At 41.8% G+C, this 25,113-nt stretch overlaps 1 protein-coding gene across 2 annotated transcripts in view; it reads left to right on the forward strand.

Annotated features, from left to right (window-relative positions):
* Positions 1–4,666: 4,666 nt before the first annotated feature.
* The window catches only part of EPC1 (enhancer of polycomb homolog 1), an 85,831-nt gene continuing 65,384 nt past the window's right edge, over positions 4,667–25,113 (forward strand). For both annotated transcript variants that reach the window (XM_019531055.1, XM_019531047.1), the window contains exon 1: positions 4,667–4,734. The gene's annotated coding sequence lies outside the window, so the exon portion shown is untranslated. The remainder of the gene's footprint in view (positions 4,735–25,113) is intronic.

Consider the following 25,113-nt stretch of genomic DNA (forward strand, 5'->3'; position numbering starts at 1 on the left):
TGCTGCACCTGCACTACTGTGTCCAGCCCCATGCATTGCATCCAGCCTGCAGGCTGGATCTTTGACACCCCTCACATAAGGCATATATGTCTTAGCATCTGACCTAAGCAGACAGATATATATGCACACATCAGCATAAAGCTCTTGTTTTTCCTTCTTTACACATAACCTGTAATTTAGAGCGCTTGCCAAGGACACAGAAGATCTGGATTTTTTTCCTGCCTCTCAGTCAGTGTGTAGTTTGAACTCATACCACAGCTAAGCATACTTCCTATAGTTCCTGGTACTCGCCAGTCTGGATCAGGCCCACGAACTAACTTTTAAAGCATGGTAGTACAGAATGGGTAGAACATAGAAGATGTCTTTGGAATCACTTCAAGCACTAAAAAAATTGATTTAAGGTTAACTTGGAGCAATTCTGAATGCATGAGGATATACTAAATGCAGCTTTCCTTACTAAAGGCATACAAATAGATACAGATGACAAATTTGACAAGATGACATATTTTAATCATCAGCTTAATTAATAGCAACTTTACGTTTCATACTTCATATTTATGTTTTTGTTTTAAATCTGATAATTTAAAATGTATCTAAAATATTTAATGAATAGCCAACACACTTAACAAACACTTAATACTGTGAATGGGACCCTTAGTAATAGCCTTACACTTACGTAATGTCTGTCATCCCAAAGACTTTTCATATATGCAGCCTTCGCTACTACAATGCATCAACTAGAGATGGTATACAAAGCAGAATCTTTTTAACAAGCTATTTAACAATGTTACAGAGCAATTTAGGGCAGGGCATGATAACTATTTAGCCCTGCTAGAAACTGCAAGGGCGTGAGTTGGATGACTTGAACAACAGGAAATAAAAGAGGAAATCTTTTAAATGTATGTTGCCAATTTGGACCTAAGCATGTTCAATACTGACCAAAAGCTGGGGTTTTTTTATGTCTATTATTTATCTGTGCACTGTAAGCTGCTGGTTTCAGGCAACATTGAAGTGAACAAATGTTCATATAATAAACACTGCTGCCATAAGTTGCACTAATCACAGTTTAATGAACAATCAATTCATCAAATAAAAATAAGATGGTTTAGAGGAACTGTTGGGTAAATTTACATAAACAAAATGTAGAACAGAGGTTCCCAAACTTTTTCTTATTGTGTACCCCTTTTCAGATTAATCAGCTGTCCATATACCCTCTACCTCCAAACATTTTTGTATTTTAAACCCTTAAATGCCATTTATTATTGTAATGAAAATTAAATTCCCTTACACAATTTCTCCCACATACTCCCCAGAGACATCTTGGGTAACCCCAGGGGTACCTGTACCACAGTCTGGGAACCCCTGATGTAATGTGAATGTAATGTGTGTAACAGAATAAGATTTTCTACATAAAAGTGGGAATTTCCCCTTGCTTCTTGTGCCACTTTCTGGGGCAGCAGAAATACCAGAGATTGGTGTCCATAGGCCATAAGGCACAGGACAAACTGCTGCAGTGAGTGTACAGAATTTGCTTGTTGTATGGGAAAATTTGATATGGGAAGATGCATACCATGGAGGAAGGGGTACCCTCAGTGGAAGGGGAAAAACACACATACCCCATCTAGTGTCTCAAGGCCTATATTCAACCCAGCCCCTTACAGTGCTGGACTGAATGGGGTGTTGTTCCTAATACTTGGGAGGAGTTTTATCAAGACATCCACAAAACCACTCCGTAGTTTTCTTTCAAATGGCTCAGAAAACAAGTTTCTTGCCATGTGGCTTACAAAACTGAACAACCATTAGGCTGCTGATGTGCTGAAAACATTGCCTATGGTGCTGACCAGTATTGTGCCATTGTTTCCTTATATTCCCTTGACTGTCTGTAGCCATCTGTTATCTTTTGTGCTTTACTTGTAAGCTCCTCAGAGCAGTAACCACTTTTTTGTCCTTTATCTCTACAGCACCTAATACAGTGTGGACTTGGTCTAAGATTATGCCTCTTAGATGCTGTGACAATGCAAAAAACTATCATCTTTCTGTATAAAGGGCTTAGTCTGTCTGTTTGCCCATAACGCTCTTTAAATACAAATAGCTTGAAAACTGTAAGAGAGAACATTTGTGTCTTCAGAGAAATTTCTTTGCTAAACCTTAGCATTTGTTTAGTGACTGTGTCCTCTCTTGAAGATAAAAATAGAAGACATAAAGGCATTAGGTTTCATATCAATAGAGGATAGAGTAGCAGAAAACTGGAATGTCCTCTGTGATGCCACCCTATTAGTGACCACATCAGGATGATCCCAACTTCCAGAACTAGGAAAAAAGTCAGGGGCCAGGGCTGTTTAAACTGAGCTCCTCCTGGGAGGGTGCCAGGAGCCCAGTGCAGCAGGGAGGGCAGAGGGAGGGACCAGTTGAGGAAAAGTGGGAGCCGGGCAGAGGTGCGAGGCAGTGGGCAAGCAGTGGCAGCCCTGTCCCGAGCCCTGAGCAGGGAAGGAGTTGCCCAAGGGTGGCACAGAGGAAGCTCTGGAGCATGGGCAGCTGTTGCAAGGCGTGGAGCTCACCAGCCCTTGCCCAGCAAGGAGGCATGCAGGTGATGGCTGGGCGGCAGTGTGAGCAGGTCTGCCTCCAGCCCGCTGGACAAGAGCAAGTGCAGAATTGGATTGGTAAAAAAAATAGTTTATTTAATAAATATAAGAAGTAAAATCTATCTGTTTTTGTTATTTGAAATTCATTTTTGACAGGCAATTCACTAGTAATTAATAATGACCCAAGTTAGTCACAGACCAATGTCTGAAATTTATGACCTGAAGGTGGGTAAGAAAAAAAAATCACCATTGCCTCTTAAAAAGGATTAGAGTAGCAAGGAATAGGTGTCTTGATTCATAACTTCTAATATGACACTGGATCAAACTGAGCATATCTGGCAGCCTGTCTCCTCTGGTCTCTAATTTAACTCCCACCCAACTCAACAAAAAGAGTCCACAGAAAATTGAATAAGACCCAATGGTGTGTGAGAACAATGCTGGTGTCACATAGGTAGGTGGTTCAACTGGGGAATACATTTTTGATTTTTAATGAGCAAATTTCATTAAAATATGCAATATCCCCTTTTATTTTTTAAAGAAATAAATACCAAAAAACCCCTATGAATAATGGCAGAAAAACAGAAAAGACATAATAAAGTCAGTCAAAATGCAGTTATTTCCACAGAAACCATAACTCAGCAACCTTGCATATAAGCCATACATTTAAAAACAAATGTTACAAAATACATTTTTACACACCAGGCCTGCATGTAATTCTTGTGTGAACCATACATTTGAACATCTTGCCTTTCTGTGTTTAAATTCTCACTCGTAATATCTGAATAAATGAAGAGGGATATGTTCTTTTCCACTGAATATTGTCGCTCTGGATGTTGCATTAAATACTGCCTTCATTTTAAAAGCACAGCTAAAGCCAGCGAGTACCTGACTCAGCTCACAAACTAGAGACACGGCATCAGATTTCCCAACCCACTTAATTTGAAAGCCTGCCAAGATAGGTGAAGGACCTTATAAATATGTAAAGCAGGAAGTTCAAATTACATAGTCATGTACATTTCCAGTGATTGATGCCGGCTTGAAAACAAGAAAAATCCCTGAGAAAGTCCAAGATTTGTAAAGACTCCTCACCATCTCCGACGCCTACTAGCCTCGCGTGGAGTGGAGACGGTGCATTGTACTTTTTGTACTAATTTTATTTGGGATTTCTACCACTTCCTGGAGGCCAGGGGGAGGCACAGTGGGAGGATCCAGCAAACTCGGTGCCACAGCCATTTTGTTTGTGGGCAGCATGGTTGAATTCTGTCAGTCAGTACAAGGAGGGGTTTTTAAACCAGCCTTTATGGAAAAAACTCCTCCTGCCACAATGGGTGTATCTGTTGAAAATAACGTTAATTTCGTTGTTTGGTCGGGTAGCTATTTAGATCTGTCAATACATGGAGTATTTTCGTGGCTTGAAGGCTTTCTACATCAAGGAGGCATAGATTTGGTTTCAGGCATGACTGGCTCTTTTAGATGCTGTAATCTCGTTACATCGCACAGCCCGGGTGCCTTCCCCCTAGCCTGACGGGAGGTGTAACGAGCCTTCAGCAGCGCGGCTGTTCGCACAAACTCGCTTGAGGGATTTCGAACAAATAATGGTAAAGCCCCAAATCCTTTCTGTCCCTTGCTTTCCCTGCAAAGACGTCCTTGCTGAAGGAGGAATAAAGGATCTGGAGAGGCTGCTGGTTTGCATCGGGGCTAGACTTTGGTCGCTTGGGCGTGTGTGTGCGTGTATTTGTGTGTGTGTTTCAAGCCGAGTGTAAAATGGCACACCGCATTTTTTTCCAGGCTGCAGAGGGGGAGCGCGGGGGATAGTGCAGACTGGAGGGACACTGCCCTCCCAGCCAATCAGCGCGCGCCTGTTTGCCATTACAAAGTTGTTAACCCCAGAGTCTTCTGGCTCCTGCTGTCTCTGCTTTTAATCTTCTTTGGATATTTCTCTGATTTCTCCAAACGCCCCCAGATCCTCAGGAAAACCTCCTAATTCAACCAGGGACCATGGCAGAAAGTCCCAGTTCTGATTTCCGAAATATTTGGAAGATGTTTGGAGATCCCTGTGCTGCATTGAGATGGCTGTTTGTAGGGGAACAAGTCCACAGCCTATATTGTTACAGTCATTTTGCAAGGACTATCCCCCGTGCCTTCGCTAAAGGTAAGTTTGGGATTTTTTAAACCTCTATTTCTTGCTCCCTTTTTGCGAGATACCCCCTGTGTAAAGGATTGGCGAGAGGTTATTGAGCACAACGTAGTCTTTGTATTTTTCTCCAGCTTTGATGTCGTGCCTATTCCACCCAACACTGGCTTGTTAATTTCGACAATTAGAAAACAGTTTTTGTTTCCGTCTTGAAAAATTAATACATCGAAGCTTAAACTGCACTTACAGGATTGTTTCAGATGGAAGAACTCTCATATTTTCAAGATGGTTTGTTCTGTAGCGAGTGATAGCTATATTTATCTAAAAATGTTTTACTCTATAAATGTAATGCATTGTCTAATCTGTATGGAGATGTCTTCCCATAAGATGTTTATTGAGACTGTAGCCAAGGTAGTTTATAATGTCATTTCTGGTAGCTAATGATGGATTACTTTGGTTCCAACTACAGGAAAAAAAACCTGCCTTTGGTATAATGAAGGTGGAGATTGACATAACAGGGTTTATATTAAGTTATGTCTGTTACTAAACAGTGGCCTTTTTATTTGCAAATCAGCTCTCTCCTATGAAAGTCAACCTAAAGCCTTATTTGTCTAGAGGCTCCAATTTAGCCACATTTCATTATAGAAGCCTTGCTTTTCTCTCAGAAGGTACATTTGGGAGACATTTTGTAATTTTTGGCATTTTTCTAGGCGCATTTTTTTCACACGGTGGGAGATCTTTTTTGTTTTGCATTGATCTGTGTTGGTGGCGCTGTGGTGCTCCTAAACAATTTATGCCTGTTTCACTAAGAGAAGGGGTGGGGGGAAGAAAGGTGGGGCAAGATTTGATCTATTGTATCTTTTTCTTTTCTTTTATCTGAGTAGGAGCAGTTTAGATGGAGATCACTAAATTATATTTATTTAAATAATGTAATATTGTGCGACCTATTGACTGGAACAGACATGATCTTACAGCCACTTGGTATTTTGTGTAATGAGAGGAGGCAGGGTTTTTTTCCCTTGTATCTACAGATCAGTTTTCTTTTCTTCAGTAATAAGGTTTTTGGCCCCACCCCCAAATGATTTTGCAGTGGCTTCAAATGAAATATTGTGAAATCATGTCATGTAAAATGGTTTGATGTAAATTAATTGTACTACTCGTCTATTGTCTGTCTGTTGTGAAGTTAAATTTTATATTCCTAGTTGATGGCTAAATCTTAAGGGCCCTGTTCCTTGGCTCCTTGCACGTACAAATCTCTTCCTAGGTCTATGGGAGTTCTGACTGCACATGAATATGAGATTGTATAAAACATAAAACCTACAATAGTTCTTCCCAATTCTAAATCAGTTGCATTTGCTGGGGGTGGTTTTGGGAGGGGGGGTTGGTTTGTTTTTGGTTTTTTCCTGCTTTGTCACTGAAGCATGATTAGCCAAAAAAAATTTTTTTTTAATGGCTGTACATTATAGGCTACAAATAGCCAAATATTTTAGCACAAAAACATTGCAGCATTTTCTGCTAGTGTCTTTATTGTGCTTATAAGAAAACAAAAAAGTAAGTCATATGCCAAAAAATGGGTGGGAAGACACAGTCAAGACTTAGATGTATACTCTCAGAAAAATGAAATTTAAAAAACCACTAGTTCATTAACTGCTGGTTTTGAAATACTCAGAACATGTCTTAGAAAACTCAACAGGTTAAGGGGAAAAAATTAAAGTGTGGAGTACAGTAATAAATTAATAGGTATCTATTTGTCTATTAACGTGGAATGTTTTTGTACAATTGACAGCTGGTTATGAATTGTCAGATGCACGTTTTACATTTATATTTCTAAAAAAAAATGTGATTCCCTTCTATTTTATTTACAAACTTTATTTTCATCAGAAATATTTTACTAAATCCATCTTTTTCTGTCCCCCTTAATCAGAAGTTCCCAAGACAAGTTTGATTCTCTAAAATTGAAATGCTTGCTTGGTGAAGGCCTTTTCTGTTAATCCTGACAACCTGACCTACAAACTGGTTTGTTTAACTGCCGACACAAAATCCATTTATGAAGAGTTAAGAGTTAAAGCTTCTGTTAGGGGAGGTCAACTTAGGTGCAGTCAGGACTCCATAAAATCCTAGTTGTTCCAAGCTGGAAAGGGACATACAGAACTAGTATATTTTCTATCAGCCCTTGATATAACTCTTAGCTTTTAAGAGAACATTAATCAGCTTTGAGCCCGCTAAGGTAATAAGGGTTGTAGACATTTGCATCACTGAGATCCATCCCCACCTTTGGATGGACTTTCTGCCATCATGACCAGCAACTGGGTTATATCAGCTGAAGTACAGTCATTTTGAGTCATCTGTAAATAATAGTGGCACTATCATTTTAGTAATATTCAATATATAGACTTTTGAAACGACTTGAAAATGACTCATTTGCATCATGCAGACCATGCAACGGAAATTTGGTAAAAGTGATTTCTATTCAGTACATTTTTTGTGGCTGATCACATATAACAAATCTTAAGCCTTGACATGTCAAGTAGGTCTTTACCCAAAATCACTTTCACACCTGCTGACCATTCTCAGAATACATAAAGATTTTGGCAGGACAAGGAGCTTAACGCTTTCTATCAGTCCTAGTTACTTAACAGTTTTGAAGAGGAGAAGGAAAGCAAAGAGGGCCAGAAATGCAGATCTAGAGTTAGTTAGCATTTCATTAAGATGAATGAAGGCACACACATAAATTGTCCACACTTATGAGGGCAACAGTTTCAGAAATGCAATAATATTTTTATTCAAAAGTAATCTTAAGCTATATAAAAAGCAAAACTTCATAATACACTTAACAACCAGGTGTATTTAACAAATAAGTCAGCAGATCAGCTCTCTAGTTGATATCTATATTTTTGTCCTCATGGACATTTGAGGTTTATTTTAATCTGAGAGACAGGGAGTGCTGAAGAAGTTAGGCTCTAGGTCCTTACTTGTTTCCTAACACATAGGCAGCAGGGGCCCATGAATGAGGTTTCCGTGCCTGTTCCAACTTACTTTAGCTACCTAACGTATGGATTTGTCTCAAAACAGAAGCAGAAAATGTTAGCAGAAGAGTAAAGTTTTATTTGACTCAGCTGTTCCAAACAATACAGCTGGTTTGCGTACTGTGCCTATACCTGTATAAAATTGTTGCAGCCAACAGCAAGAATAGAAGATGAAGAGTAGATGAATAAATTACTGAACAAGACTAGTAACTGCCTCTGAGCTGATGTCACAGAGGAGGATTCTGGATTAAGATGAAAGTAAGGGATCTTTGTTTCCTTTTCATTCTTCCTCTTTCCATTTGGGGACCAATAAGTTAGTTTTGTGAGGTCTTTGTAGCCTTGCTGGTCCTTCTCCATGGAAATTCCTTTCTTCTACAGTCTTTAGACCCAGTTCTAAACAACAGCGGTTGTGAAATAACAGGATGTCTAAAGCCAACGTTAAAGGATAGCCTGTACTTACCGACTGGAATTGTACCACTTGATATCAGAAGAAAGCGAGCCAAAAATAAAGATCAAGGCAGATGGAAGAACCACTCTATGGTCACACAGAACTAAATGGCATAAAGTACAAAAGAGTTTTGTGAACAGTGTTGCGCTGTTGGACAGGGTGGAAAGAGCCATCATTTGTGCACAATTATGGAAAAACATCTAGTTTATGGCAAGGACATGAGAAGAAAAACAGATTTTCCCATCGGGTAGCCTAAGTGGAAAAGGTCTGATCTGCCTCTATCGCCACATCCTCTCTTTTCTCCATATTCTTTCTTAAGCCTGTATTGGACAAGAAAAAACAGTCTTCTAGGAGCATGGGGACCCAACAAGGCCCCCAAATTGGACTTAATTTGGATGCCTTTAAGAGATCAGCCTCATCCATGTCTAACATATCTTCTGCAGGGAACCCCAGAAGAGTCACTGCAGAAGAATGGTCTTATCTGAATCTTGCCTATGACATTTTTAAGCCCATCTAAATACATCAGGATTAGATTCTTATAAGGTCTACCTGTTTTCCCCAAATGGGATTCCCTTGAGTTTTTTCCTTGGCCACTCTTCCATTACCACGGGGGATAGCTAAACTGCCCCTCTCCCAAGCTGATTCCTACCTTACCTAATAACCTATGTACAATCTATATACTGGGGTAGCTTTTCAAGACCTGAACTTGTCCCAGATTAAAGTGAATTCGGGTATGATACCTTTCTCCAAATCATTTATTTCTTTCCAAGATACTAATGTATCATGGATGATGCATTTGATTGAAAAACAGTACACAGCAAGATTTATTTTTTTTTAATTTTGAGTCATTCCAATAGCTATAGTCAGGTATACCTTGTATTTGTTTAGGACAGCTGCACGGGGATGTACACATTCCATCTGACTGCTAGTGTCTAAATAATCCCTTACCTCAGGGGCAGGCTCACAGGCCTGCTAGGCACTTCCATCCAGCCCACGGTGCCCACCAGTTAATTGTACCCCACCCAGCTGGGACCACATATACACCCCCAGCATAGCCTTTTGTGCCTCACTTTCACCCCCATGGGTAGAAGGGCCCAGCCTAGCTAGCACACAGCTTCCAGGGGACCCTCTCAACTACCCAGGGTCCCACTTGCTCCAAGCAGCAGGTAGGGAAGTGGCAGGGGGGAGCTGCAGGTGGGTGGGAGCATGGAGCATGGGCCTGGTGGGAACTCAGAGCCCATTCCCAGGGGGACAGTGGCAGCACAGAGCTCAGGTGGGCAGGGTGTGGATGTGAGGGAGGGTGGGGGGGACATGGGGACTTCCCCAAACACTCCCCCCATGGTACGCAGGCCTCGCCAGCAGGAGCAGCAGCAGGCGGGGGCACTCATGCCTGGCTCAGGTGCTGTTGCCTGGCAGCATGTGGCTTCAGCCAGCATTGCACGTTGCAGTGAGGAGCGCAGCCTGGCCAGCCCACCTCTATTGCCAGGGCTCCCTACTGCGTACATGCTCCCACACTTGTGTGCCACCAAGGGAAGCCCCTCACTGGGACCAGCTGTCATCCCCACTCCTGTTGTGCAGGTCCTGGGACTCTTGTGGAAGGAGCTTCAGTTCCTTCTTCCTCAAAGTCCTGGAACCTGCATAGCAGGGGGCAGGGAAGGCAGCCGGCTCTAGTGTGGGGCTTACCTTGGTGGCGCGTCAGTGCAGGAGCTACATGTGTGTGTTGGGGAGCCCTGGCAATAGAGGCACGCTGGCCCAGCCGCAATCCTCACCACAATGTGCAGCATTGGCTGGAGCCTTGTGCCACCGGTGATAGCGCATGCATGGGCCATGAACATCACAAGCACCCCCGCCTGCTGCTGCTGCCAGTGGGGCCTGTGCACCATGGGGGAACTGCAGTGGGGTCCCCACCACCCCCAGCCTCCGTCACGCCCCACAGTTGCCACATACCCACACCCTGCCCCCACAACTCCCCCACATATACACCCCCAACTTACCCTATTGCCCCACACACGCAGCCACACCCCCTAACAAACTCCCCCACCCCCACCATACACACACCCACCTAAACCCACATACACACACATGCCCCCCCACACCCTCCCTCAACCACATACCCCCACACAATATACAAGACTAAGACTTTACTTTTGAGTTCTTGTGAAAATCACCTCTACAGTACTCAAACACAAATCATGGCAAAAATATTTTTTGTAATAAAATTAAAATATGTTACTGTAGGTATTTAACTTTTAGTGTATGGGGTTTTTTTTTTTCTGGTTTTAAGATGGCAACCCTCTCTTCCCAAAAGGAGTGTTTGGCGGGTGGGGGGGAGCTTCCAGTGGCAAAGGTCAGGGGTTAAGGGTGTGAGTTCCAGTCCCAAGATGGCAACCAGGGGGCAGGGCAGCTCTCAAGGGGCAGAGCTACCCATGGGGCTTAAAGGCCCTTGAGCCAGCATAATGTTTGGCTCTGCCTTATTTGGATGAATTTCTCATAAATCCATTCCCTCCAGGAGGTCTGTGAGACTGGCAGCCTTCAAAAGGTGGCCATAGGAACCTTTCTAAGTGTCTCCTAAGCAGTGAACAAAATACACAACATGGTCCAAGACCTCATTCAGATAGAAACCGACGTTCTGACTTTCACTTACAGCCCACTTGTTCACTCAACTCTTCCAGCTTTTTTTTTTAATTTTTTTTTATGGCTCAAAAGTATTCAGTGACTCCTTGATTCAACTCTCAAGATTTCAGAGAAGGAAAATATTTCTCCGATTGAACCTCTTGAGTAAGACTTTAATTGCCTTCCTTCCTTCTCTAATAAGAAAGCTCAGTTGCTGTGTTTGGTTTGATTTGGTTCTCTGTCTGATTAAATCTAATAGGAACAAATTCTACAAGTGCCCTTTTAGAAGACAGCCTTTAAATCCAAACTTTTCTTAGCTATAGGTATTGAAGGGCATATAGATACCTAATATTTCTCTTACTTTAGAATTGGAAGTCCTTGGAAGAAGGGTTTCCTTCTTGCCTGTTCTAGTATTCTAAATGCAGATTCTCACAGTAGCTCATAAATATTTATTTCCTTTACCTTCCTCAGACTAGGCTAATACAGCCAAAACATTTTCCTATCTTGTTTGGGCTAGGGCCACTGTGCTTGTCTTTCTGGATCAGCTAGGTCAAGAGGTCTACTCAAGATATTTGGTAGTTTACAGAGGTCCAAGTGCATCAGTTCACTTTAGCAGTGACTGATGAAGACTTCTTGACATCTGTCATCTTCAAGGGCATGCATGACTCTGGCTGACTAGAAACTTTTCAGGTTCTCAGGCACCAGTTACATTTCCAATACATATTACAGCCCCTAGGCTTGCCTCTGCCCAAGAAACATTCATCAAAATAATGGAAGTCCCTGTGTTTGGATTACTTACTCATGAGTCCATTCCTTTCAGGAGGTCAACAAGGCAGCATCTAAATGCAGCATCTAAATGTATTTATCTTTTGAAAGCTCAGATTCACATAGTGAACCAAGGTCTCCCAGGGTGTGTCCCAGGGAGGCCATCGAGATGAAGTATTTGATTCAGCAAATGATTCAGGCCTTTCAGCATTATAAACAGACATCCATCTGGTGCCTGGGTCACAGTAGTTTCTGCTCCTTGCAACAGTTCCTTCTCGTGTCCCATTAAGCTTCCACTAAGCACCTTGAGATCAAACAAAAGGTTCCCCTGCCACTAAAGGACCTAGTCCTGTCTAGTCACCAATTTCCTAAAAAAGTTCCTTTCTCTAACGACTTTCTATCCCCTCTGAGGCCAGCCTGAGAGAAGGTGCATTTCTTCTCATATTAGGTTAGTTCAGGGAGCTCATTCACAAGTGAAAAGAAGGTTCAAATCAAAATGCTAGAACTCAGGGCGGTTATACTTGCTCTGATGTCCTAGCAGCTCTCCATAAGCCAACATCTTCAGTGTTGGACAGTATGGTTGTGGTGCTCTATTTAAATCACTAATGAGGAACCACAGAGCAGCATCTTCTGAAAGAGGCCATTCTTTTTTACTGCATGGAGGGGGGTAAATGGAATAACTGAAGGCCTTTCATGTGTGCATGCTGACTGGGCTAATTGCAGTGAGTATCACTCAGGCAAATGGAGAGTTCACAAGGAAGTTCTCTAACGGCTAACAAAGAAACATGCTTGTTTTCTGTAGACCTACATATGTCCAATTTAGCTTCTATTGTAGCAGTAGGCTAAAGTCAGAAGGTGCTAAGGATCCCTTTGTGATTAATCAGCAGGCTGAGAAGTGACACCATATCTACCCTCATTATCACCTGAGAAATCTTTAAGAAAAGCAAAAAGGAAGTTGTCTCTTTATGCTGATAATGCATCCCATGCCATTTATGTAGACCTGCTCCCCTCCATCTGAAAAAGACGACCTCTTCCAGACAGAGGTGGCCTCATAAGCTGAGGTGTGGTGTTGCATCCTAACTGCTCAACCCTGAAACTCAGAGCCTACTTTGTGAATAGGCCCTCTTAAAAAGTACCTTCTATGCATTATTGGAGCTGATGTGCTCTTTTCACTTGGTGCAGAGGAGGATGGGGGAGAGGGGAAGAACAAGAAAGGACTGAAAGTAAAGAGACCTAAATTTAATTCAATGAGAATTTCAGAATTAAGTTTCAGTATCTCAGAAATCAAGTATATCAAGCCATAGCACTTTGTACTCTTAACCAGTCCAAAAAGTTGTTTTCCAGTTGAATGCCACTCTTTGTCACAGTGTTTCTCAAGGTATCATTATAACAGTAGTATCAAGTAAAATCCCTAATTCCTTCTGAAGTCTTTTAATTTGTTTTACATTTTGCTCCACTCCTTATCACCTTACTGTCTTTTACGGAAAATGGCATCACCATGCAGAGAAATCAGCAGCCTTGTACAGTGCATGCACGCATATACAGGACACCCTTGCTGTTCGCCGGTTGGGCATTCGGGGTTTTGGACATGTAGCAGGGGTTCCCCTGTGCCTGGGAACCCCATCAGCAGCCAGAGCTCCCAGCTGCAGGGGTGCACCTTGCCCACCATGGAACTCCCAAGCCCCACAGATCACTGCTGCTGTGATATGCAAGACTTGGGGGTGTGTAAAACCCCCAGTCTACACAGGGCTCTCAGTTCCAGCTGTGGCTCACATGCATCCTGGACCTAGAAACCCTGCAATTAACATGAGGTGCAACCAAGACTTGGAGCCCTGTCAGTTGCAGGACCCTTGGTCCTGGCAGCCCGTGGCTCTCACAGCTGGGAACCCCCTTAGCAAAGGGGGCTCCCAGCCATGGAAACTTGCTTCTTGGCATGCCGTGCAGGGGGAGCCCGGGACCAGGCTTCCCTTATGCCAGCAGTAAAGCGGGATTGGATCTAATGTGCAATCCCACAATTGCGCCTCCTGCCGTGCAAGTGTGGCATGGTGGGAGGTGCGATAGTGTGAATTACTCATTAGCTCAAATTGCACCTTTACCTGCATGTGTAGAAGGGGTCTTAATCATGCAAGTATACCTCCACTGAGTTCAATTAGATTTATTTAAGTATAAACCCATGTAGGTATAAATCAAGACTGACTTTTGTTTGCCACTGTCTGCAATTTTTATTATTTTATTTTTTTTACCATAATTCTTCAGATCTGGAATAATGGCATTGTGACAGTAACAAGAATTGTGATCATTTATTTATTTATGTATTGCCATTGCATTTTAGAATGCAAGGGCATTATAGATAAAAAGAAAAAAAATGTAAAGATAAAGCTTTGTGCCTAATTTAGGACTCTGTTGTGCACTGCATGGTGGTGTTGCATATTATTTGGGTGTTTCTTTGTCTGACTGGCATCACCTTAACACCCAAATCCATATTTAGCAAATCCTAATGATCTTCCAGCTCTCTCCTGCCCAACCAAACCTATGAAGAACTGTGATCCAGGCAACCTTAGAATCTCAAAAAACTTCTCTCTGAAGAGAACTAACAAGGCTTGCTGAAAAGCATGCCCTCCTGCTCTTAAATGTAAGGTTCCTGAGATCCAGTTTTTCTTGTTCCCTTCACTTATAGAAATAGGAGAGGAGGATATTGTCCTTAGTTCTGGGCTGTCAAACATACAGCCTGCAGGCCAAATCTAGACCATGGAGCCATATGATCTGACTCATAGGTCTCTAATCAACCCCATGCGCTGCATGCGGCATGTAGAGCTAGTCTGGAGCCTAGGCTGGATCTGGCATTGGAGGCGCTGCATATGGCCCGGAGGGCTGACACAAGGTGCATTCTGGATGCCATGTCTGTGCTGTGGTATGCCAGAGCCAGTGCACAGGGTCAGTGCAGCAAGGTGTTGCATGTAGCATGTGTCTTATGTCAGTACCCTGTGCTGCGTGCAGTGTATATAGCTGGTGCAGCCCATATTGCATGTGCAGCATGCACTGGCTGCACTCAAGGGCTTACAGTGTCAGCACTTGGGACTGCATTTGGCAGATGGAGCCAGCATGGGGCACGCACTGCATGTGCTGCTTTGCTGGACCAGCCCTGTGTGCTAGCTTCAGCACCCTCTGATCCGGCGTAGACCCAGAGCCACATCCAAATTAAAAAGTAAATGAGGTTTTGATGGTTGTACTTACAGGGAGAACTGCTTCAACATTACACATTATGATCTATTTTTTTATTTTTTTTTTGGAACTTTATTCCATTTTAAAACTACTAATTTTTACACTTGTTTCCTATTGGGAAATACCATGCCCCCCTCCTTTTTATGTGACAAGGTATATATACAGTGATCTCTGGAATGCGTGCGCACACACACACACACACAATTACAAAGAGCTGCTTTTGATTTTAAAGCATGTCATCTTTCCCCTTTCTAAAAGGGCTTTTATACAAGCAGTTACAGACCAGATTATTTTTCAAAACAATCAAGTTAACTTAAAGACAGCACCCAATCACAACAGCATCCTTTGTCTAGGATGCAAAGGAACTAACGTAAGTCTTATTTGTTTTGTAACTTACTGAATTTGGGCAAGATTTCAAGGGTTTAAGGCCAGATGGAAAGTTACATCATAAGGGGTAATAAAACAGGATGCTGAACAGCAAATAGGCTTAACAGAAAGATATGGTTATAGATTTTCAGGGCAAAAATGCCAGGGGTTTTTAGCATGTCAGTTTATAGTATAAATGTAAACATTTGGGGGATACTAGCATTTAAGAACTCAGATTGAAGGCTCAGTGAATAATGTAAGAAAACCCAACAAGATTCAAATTCTGGTCTTTTCGTGCGCAGGAAATGTAAAATCATAGCTGAGATATATATGATGTTTCAGAAAGTAATGGTAAATTTTGAAATAAACCGTTTTGTGTGCAATGATTATTTACTGAACCACATTAGTTCTCTACATAGGGGCATACAGCAATGTCATCATCAGTGTTCCCTGCTGCCATATAATGTTTTTCTTTGTCACAGATGTGCAGCGCAGAAAGCCATTTTGCTGTTACTTTCTGAAATACCCTTGTATAATTGAAACGAGGAGCAAGAAAACAATTATCCAGCCATGGTAGACGTTTGGAGTTATGGTGGAACTTCTGATTCATGGTACATGTTTGGAGTTATGGTGGAACTTACTTCATCCCAGCACACAAATGCAGTAAAGTGGTGAAAGGGATTTATTAAAAAGAAAAAAATGGCATGCAAAACAATACATGATACTCTTAAGCATTTGTTAGAGCTTATTTGTGTGTTCATGGTATAGTCAGTAAACCACAGAAAGAATCAGGGACTTGGAAGGATGGTAGAAAAAGAAAGTGTCTGAGAAATCTACATTCTAACAGAAGAATGAGCGAGCTTGTGTTTTTAGAAGGAAAGATGGACGAAACCAGGGGTTGGCAACCATTTAGAGCAGAAGGCCACCCCTTGCAACCCAGCTACCACCATAGCCCACCGCTCCTCTCTGCAGTGCTCAAGCCAACTACTGCTGCCTCCACCACTTGCTACTGACTTCTATCCCACACAGCAGTGGGGAGGGCTAAATTTTACATTCAGTAGCCATAGGGAGAAGAGACAGCAGTGAGGGCTGCAGAGAAGATCAGTGGCGCGGCACAGGGCAGAAAAGGGAGACACACCAAGCCAAGCTGCATGCTGCCAGTCCCCAATGCTGCTACAGTTCTTTTTTTGGGCCATAGGTTGCTGAACCCTGGACAATACCCCACACAGGACTAAATTGTGAAGAGAACCAATTTCAAGTCCTGACACTGGCAAGGATTTCAGCATAACTGGGCAAATCATTTACATCTCCGTATCTCAGACTTCTAATCTATAAACCGCAGAATATACACCTGTGAGGTGATAAAGTATTGTAAGGACAAACCCAATATTAGAAGTTCCTTCAACAGAAGAACAAAACAAGCGTACACAGGTACTAGAAAATAAAATTATTTAACTGAAATTTGCTAGATTACAAAAGGAATGATAAAAGTCAGAATTAAAGTATGGGTTGCTCTTTAAAAAACAAACTTTGAAAAAGTTGATATGTAAAACTGAATCAGTACAAAATTAAAGAATATATAAATAAGGAACTATACATCTATGGTAAAGTCATGATATAAGTTATTTAGGAAATTAAGTAAGGCAAAGAATTCAAGCAATGCCAAAATTGATTTATTTAGAAGACTGTGATTGAGAAGTTACTAAAGCAAAAAGCCCATTTATCTGTATTGACCTCTTTCCAATTCTTGGAACTCTTTTTAAAAACTATTAAAAAATAAAACAAAAAATGTCAGAATGATACAGTAGTCATGCTGATATTTTTCTATACATCCTTTTTTCTACCGTTTACCACAGACATATTACCAATGTACCAGGTTCCACATTTGCTAAACACTTCTTAATTCAATTATTTAAGCAGTATGTATGAAGTGTATACAATATTGAAAAGATGAAAAAAAACCTGTCTCTCAAATGCATTTTATGTGAATTGAGAGGGGTAATACTGGTGACAGACATGAAAAAAATGACCAGAAAAACAGCACATTATTGGAAGAGGAAGTATGTTAGTTTGACCTGTGCGGTTCAGCGGGGTTTAATGGTGCTTTTATCTAATAGCTGGTGCAGTCAGCTATTAGACACAAGCACTGAAAAGCCCCAGTGAAGCACGCGACTTATACGGATATGGGATGAGCTGGGTCAAACTAATGCAATGCCTCTTCTGGGCATGTACTAAACTCATAAAATGCTGTTTTGTTTTGTTTTTTCCCCACATCTGACAGCAGCCAGTGTCAATCTGATTTCAAGAAAAAAAGTGCCAGAAGTTGAGTGTGTAAGATAGAGATCCTGCTATTCAAAAGGGAAATGAGCCACCAGTATTTATAACGTATTCTTGCAGGTTTGGAGACAAATAAACTACCAGGGCTACCGTAACGATTGTAACTACAAAGGTAGTGTGCTACCTTTCTCCACTCATCAAGACGCCCTCTAAACCTCTGGACGAAGGAGTAGGTTGCCACTGACTCTACTCCCCTCTTCCTGAAAAAAAAAATGTATAGGCATAAGATTTCTCAGGTCCAGGGTATCTATGTTCTTTATTCCTTACTTTGCAATAGTCTGATTATTCAAAGATTACCACAAGCTAATTTGCCTTAGAAAGCTGGAGTTTCATTGTTCAGTATGTATAATTATAGACTCAGCGCATACATACAGTAGGACTGATTTGCTGAAACACCTAAAATACCTTCTTTCACGCATGGAAAAATGTTTTGTGACCTTTGACATAAGAGCAGGGGTGGAACTGAAAACAAATAATAAATTGTTCCATAATGATACAGGATCACTCCAAAAGCAAATCAGTAACTTATTAGCTGTATTTCAGATATGTAATCTTTCACTCAAAGTTTGTAAACATTTAACATACTAGTGGATTGCCTGTCAAGAATTACGGATGAATTTCAAATAGCAAAAACAAACAGACTTTACTTTTTAATTTATTTAATAAATATAAATATTTATAAAACTTAAATAGGCTAAACATTTGAAGATACCAATCCCTTCCTGCACTTGCTCTCCTCCAGCAGACTGGAAATGGACCTGCCCATGCTGCTGCCCAGCTGCTTGTCTCTTTGCTGGGCAAGGGCAAGGGCAAGGAAAACCTGTGCCTTGCAACAGCTGCCCATGCTCCAGGGCTTCCTCTGTGCCATCCCTGCTCAGGCCACCACTGCCTCCCACCTCTGCACACCTCCTGCTTTTCCTCAGCTTACTCCTCCCTCGGTCTTCCCTGTGGTACCAGGCTCTCAGTGCACTCCCGGGAAGAGCTCAGTAGAAACAGCCCTGGACCTTGACTTTTTTCCCCTGATTCTGGAAGTCAGGATCATCCTGACATAGTCACTAAACAAACGCTAAGGTTTAGCAAAGAAATTTCTCTGAAGACACAAATGTTCTCTCTTATAGTTTTCAAGCTATTCACATTTAAAGAGCGTTACGGACAGACAGACACACAGATGGCCTTTCAATATATATAATATTTATAATAATCTTTTTGGCTTGAGTCTATAGCAGATTGTATATAGTTTCAAACTCCTTTTTTTCAAAGTGTTTGTGCAGATGTACTTACTATTTATGCCTCATCCTGCCTATTTTTTTTATTAGCATTGCTTCATGCAAGGTACAACAGTTAAGGTACAGTATGATTTCCTGAAACTTAATTTTAAATGTGATAGTTATTCATTGTAATCAGTCAGTAATTGCCTAACAATGAACACCGATGACTGGCTATTAAAATGTGGAGGTTTATTTCAAGGAAAATTCTCTCTCACGTATTTCCCTTGCTATGTTGTGAGGACAACTAATTTCAATAAAGCTGCTATTCTACCAGGTATAGATTATTGTTTATTAAAAAACAGCCAATTTAATTTCTTATTATATTAGCAATATTTTAAAATCCAACACTCCTGAACACTGTGGAACGAGAGAGCTTTCATCTAGCAATAATCGTGCCTCAGATTAACCTAATTAGCTATGATACTGCCACTACTACACAAAGGTTCCAACAATAGTGAGTCAAGTCTTTAGGTACACTAACTTTGGGTCAGGTATGTTAACTTTGAGCCACATCCTGTAACTGCAGATGTGTGGGTGAACCCCCATACTTCACAGATCTTGTTGCAAGATCTGCTCCCTTGACAACAGTTAAAGGATGAAACCTGTATTTGTGAATATATATTTAGATAGAGTTATATTTAGTTTTTGAATAGTTGATACCTATAATGCAGGATAACAAATTGTTTAATTTTGATAAAGATTACTTTTGAATATTTTTTAACTAAATAAGTTAAATATTTGGAGACCAGAGGAAGAAAGTGGCCTCAAACTGTGCTTGCATTACTATAAAATTATTTGGTTGCAATCTAAATAGTACATGCAGTTTGTTTTGTAGTAGTATTGTTTGTTTGTTGGTTTTCAACAGCTTAACTAAATTTGTTCAGAACAGGACAACATTTAAACTGGTGCTTACATTTTGTTCATGAAGTGTGCATAAATGGACTAGAGCAAAACTGGAAGAGGATTCTTGCTGACAAATATAAGATTATGTATCTAGCTCAATCAAGAATCAGAGCAGTTACTGAGAAATTTCAGATTCCAAGAACAAGTTTTTGCCTTTCTCCACCTTTGTAATTTTCATTATATCTTTGCTATTTAAAAGAAAACTTGTATCTTTAAAAAAAATGAAGTTACCTTCATAATTTTTCTTTTTTTTCGGCCTCCAATATGTTGTTAAAAGCCACTAGTTTGTTAAGCTGATCACTTTCTAGTTGGATCACACTGTAGTGGCAAATGACAGCAAACACTGAGGAAACTGCTCCATAGTTGAGTCAGTAAATTCAGGGATGTGCCTGCTTCTTGTATGCATAGAAAATGAGATAGAGGTCATGAAGTTGCCTGTATTCTAAATGTATTTCAGACTACCTGATAAAAGTTTTTCTTCTAATGGTCAGTGAAAATTTTGGCCAGGGTTCTACCCATTACTGATGTTTCTGTCACCTTCCCGCTACTTCTGTCCAGTGCAAAACTCCAGACTAAGAAAAAAAATATTTAATTTTTTCCTTGCAATTTTAAGCATTTATTAAAGACTATATAAAAGCAACCTGCTACTTCATCATTCATAATATCTCCCACAATGATTTGAACAGATGAAAAGTAGGTGCTATTTGATAATTTAAACAATAAAATATATTTAGAATCACTTGTACAGTTTGAATTTCCAAAGAAAAATACAAAGAAGCAAAGGAAAATACTCACTGTCCTTTTCTCTAGAATATACCTATGCCAGTCAGTGGTTCTTAACCTTCTTCAGGGCACCACTCTGTAATTTTTTGGAATTTAATAGCATCTTATTTAAAGATTATTTTTTACCATGCTTACCTCCTGAGAGCCCACAAAAGTCCCATTGCTTGAATGCTAGTACCCAGAGCCACCGTTTCCCATGGCTCCTCCCACCAGCTCCAGGAGCTTGCAGGGAAACAGCCCCATGGCATCCAGCCACCTGCAGCAGACTGCACTGCTTGGACCATGGTGGTGATTGGCACAGGGGCTGCCAGTAGGTGAGGGGTGTGCTTTTCAGCTCAGCTCATTCACCAGCTCCCAGAGCTGATGCAGGGGGCCACAAGGAGAGATGCAAGGACACTGGGACAGGCACAGAGTGCCTGGCATGTAGGGGCACTTGTACACATGATGGGAGTTTAATCCCCAAGGTTTTATTCTATAACACCTACATTGAAATGGTAGGGCATAAAACAAAACCCTGAGGACTAAACCATTTCAATTTGCCATCACATTACAGTACCTTTTTTGGAGCCAGAGCCTGTCTGCAGATGGGAGGCAAGCTGTTAGAGGGCAGAGTGGTCCCTGAGCTGCAGGGGGCCCCAGTCCTTCCCTCCATGGTGGCAGGCCCGGTGCTGCCCCAGCTCAGAGGCAGCACCTGGCCTGATCCAACTGTTCCTCGAGCCTGCCCAGGAAGCAGCGACCAGTGGGCTTCTAGCGGGCAGGCTTGGGGAACAGTTGAATTGGGCTGGGTGCTGCCTCTGAGTTGGGCTGCTAGCATACTGAGTGCTGCCCCACCTGGGAGGCCCCAGAGGGCACTGCTGCTGTAGAAGGAAGGACCAGGTCCCCTTGCAGCTCAGGGGCTGCTCAGTCTGCCAACAGCTTGCCCCCCAGCCACGAGCAGGCCCCAATGCTTCTGCCTTCAGCAGGCGCCTACTGAAGGGAGAAATGGCGAGGGGCCTGATCCTTTTTTTCAGTGGAGCCTGCCTGCCTCTCCCATGGCTCAGGGTGAGCTGCTGACACAGTGGTGGCCAGTGTGGTCACCTGTTCTCCCCAAAGCTCAGGGGCTACTCAGCCCACTAGCAGCTCATCCGAGGGGAAAAAAAAATAGGATTGGGCCCCTCGCCGCTTGTCTTCAGTAGGTGCCTGCTGAAGGAAGAAGCAGTGAGGGGCCCAATCCTTTTTTTCCTGCTGAGACTGCCCGCAGCTGGGGACCGAGCTAATAGCTGCATCATTGCAATTTGCACAGCTGCAAACTAAATTACATCCGGATGAAGTTTAGGTTGCAATGATGCAGTGTCATTTAAACCCCCCTAAAAGTCTTGCATGTGTACACTGTGATGCTATTAAGCCACACAAAGCGACATTTTCATCATGTGTACGTGTTAATGTCATCACGTGTAGAAGCACCCTCAGAGCCAGTACTTAACAGGGGAGGCACCCTGGTTGAGAAACACTAACCAGTACTGTCGGTGCCTCACAAATTTTTGACTCACTTTCCAAGTGACCCATATTTCACAGTTGAAATCTAGGTCCTCTGAGTGTTGCACAGACCAAGTCACTGGGAGACTTTCCATTTCAGATGGCTATGGTATGAGTAACAAATACATCATCTCTCAATTTTAGCAAGAAAAAGCAAATGAGAACTTAGTGCCAGAGGTTCCTGGTCCTTCTGCTAAATAACCTTTTGAAAAAGATACCAGTAATTTAATGTTCTGAATAGCAAGAAAACTATAGTATTACAATGATTTTTGAACCACACAAAAATACCATACCAAAAAGCCACAAGCTCCTGAGACCAGTGTTCTTAACTTTTTTAGTCAGGGAACCCCTTGAAAAATGTCTGCAATTACTTAGTTCTCACTCATTCCTTCCCTACCAAAAAATAACTATTATTTATTGCTCTTTCTGTTGCAAAGAACCCAGAAAAAACCACAACAGGTCAGAATGTTTTTAATACTGTGGTTTGCCATTTGAAATCTCTGGGTTTATCTTGTGAACCATATCTGCAAACCTAACAGTGGTAACATTATGTGGCCATGACACCTTTGAAAGGATCTCAGGGAACCCCAGGGTGCCTCAACATCCTAGGTGTGAATCACTCATGAGGGCAGTTATGGAGATAAGGATTTTAAAATAGGTACTAGTTCAAAAACACAAAAAAACTTTCTTTCAATTCACACATTATACTGCTTTTATTTCTACTATTTCTTAGCTAAAAACAAGCATTATAGCACACTGAGATTAAATACTTTTACTTACATGGTAAATTCTTGGCACAGAAGTTTTGTTTATTGATACTTTTTGATTTGCTTTAGATTGTGAATAACAAAGTAGAAAAAATAAGATGAGAAGTGTATCCTCTTTGTATGATAATTAAATTAAGAAATTGTGAATTTATACGGAAGCAGCTAGAGAGGGATCTACTTTTTGCCATTTTTAAGAGACAAAGTACTAAGAAAGATTGCTTAAGATATTCAGACTACTCCTTATAGTAATAATCACTGCCAAAATGACAGCTCTCTTTCTATATTCTTACTGATCCTCGAACAACAACTTATTTTGATTCTGCCATAACTGAATCATAGAAAATTTGGGTTGGAAGGGACCTCAGGAAGTCATATAGTTCAACTCCCTGCTCACAGCAGGACCATTGCCAAGTAGCTCATCCCAGCCAAAGCTTTATCTAGCTGGATCTTAAAAACCTCCAAGGATGAAGGATAGAGAGTCCACAACCTCTCTGGGTAACCTATCCAGTGCTTCACCACCCTCCTCATGAAAAAGTTTTTCCTAATATCTAATCTAAACTTCCTTTGCTACAACTTGAGACCATTGCTCCTTGTTCTGTCATCTGCTGCCACGGAGAACTGTTTAACTCCATCTTCTCTGTAACTACCCTTCAGGTAGTTGAAGGCTGATATTAAACTGCTGTCTCTGAACAGCTCTCCCCTAATTTCCCTGCCTGTAATTTGTTCAGAACAGAAATCCTGAATTTCAGAACTGTAGTCACTTCATTTTGGAATCTTGTTTCGTCCAATATCATGGTTATCATGAAAGTTATTTTTAAAAGGATAATAAATATTTGGTAAATGTTTTTCAGTAACATTAGAACCAAGACATTTTCTGCTTGGGGTGGAAGTTATTTTTCCTGAGATATAGCTGTTGTTGACAAAACACTAGAATTTGGGGCAAAAAAGGTTTTAATTGACCTTGTGCATACCTGCATGTTACAGCTTATATTGCATGTTCTGCACTTCCTTGAGACTGCAAGAAACATAAGGGCAAGTCATATTTAAGCCCAAAGAGCCAATCTTTCTGCTGTGGCATGTTATTTACATTTTAAATTTTCTCTGCTTCCATTAATGGAATAAAACAGTTACATTTTATTAGTTCACCCTTTTACTTAGCTGCCAGGGATCTTGTTTGCAGCACACAGTCTCACATCAGTGAACTTTGTTGAGATCATTCTATAATTTTTAAATGTATATTGGTGACAGTATTGCACAAAGGGATTCACCTGCTTACAGCAAGTTGTAGGGGTTAGGTGTTTCCTCATGAAAAAGGCAAACCAAGAATTTTTTTTCCATTAGAAATATTGTCCAATGAAATAAACCTTCGTGTTCTAGTAGTTCATATAAAAGTTGAACTGCATCAAAAGTTTTCAGTATGTTCTCTTGAATAGAAAACCAGCAAAAACTATTCAAACATATTTAACAGTGAATAATAATCCCAGCAGTTAAGATTCCTTATTTGGGACCTAGATAAACCAACTTACTTTGTTGTTCTGGAAAATCTCGGCTTTTTATATGCAATTAAGAAAGTATTTTTAGTTAATGAACGCTCATGTTTAAAAGCTCAGGGTAAAAGCTGTCGTTTAATGCTGTACTAAAACTTAAATCAGGAAAGCACAAATTAATAGAATATTTTCCAGTTCACCTCCTTTATTTAAATATCCGTCAGAGAGAAGCGGGAGGCTGCATGGTTGTCTGAAAAGAATGGTGACTACGGCTTGTGTTGTATTTCCACAAACACTGAGTGACTCACCCGCCCCACAGGTAAAATGAGACCTCTCGTAGGGATGCTGTGAAGCCCTGGGAGAGCCTCGGGAAGCCAGAGGGGCAGACCACAGCGCTGAGTGCTGAGGAGGCTCCAGACCTGCCTGGAATACTCCTTTAAACCCAGCAGTAACATTTATTTTAATGATATGAATGTAATGCGTTATTACTGGAGGGATACAGTCAAGTTCATTTTCTCCCTCTCCCACTGTCACAAATGGCGCATCGACTTCTCAAGACGCTTCGCGGCTCACCTGTCCGCCAGGACCCCGAGAAGAGTGGGACCGGAGACCCCGCCGCGGCCGATCCGGGCGAGCAGCGCGGAGCTGGCGTTTGAGGCCCCCGTCACTATCCCTGCCCTGGTCCTGCGCCGGGGATGCCCCAGCTGCGGCGGGAGGGTCCCCGGTCCCGGCTGCGCGGGGCAGAGCTGGTGCAGCCCAGCCCCCGGGGAGTGAGGTTGGTGCGGAGCTCAGGCGGCGCCTCCCTGCCTCGCCCTGCCCTGTCTCGCGCTCAGGTGCCGGCGGCTCAGCCTCCCGGCGGCCGCCTGAGGGGTGCAGCGTAGCGGAGCCCCCGGGACA

The sequence above is a fragment of the Crocodylus porosus genome, unplaced genomic scaffold, assembly GCF_001723895.1.
Source record: "Crocodylus porosus isolate Cpor-Errol unplaced genomic scaffold, CroPor_comp1, whole genome shotgun sequence".
NCBI lineage: Eukaryota > Metazoa > Chordata > Crocodylia > Crocodylidae > Crocodylus > Crocodylus porosus.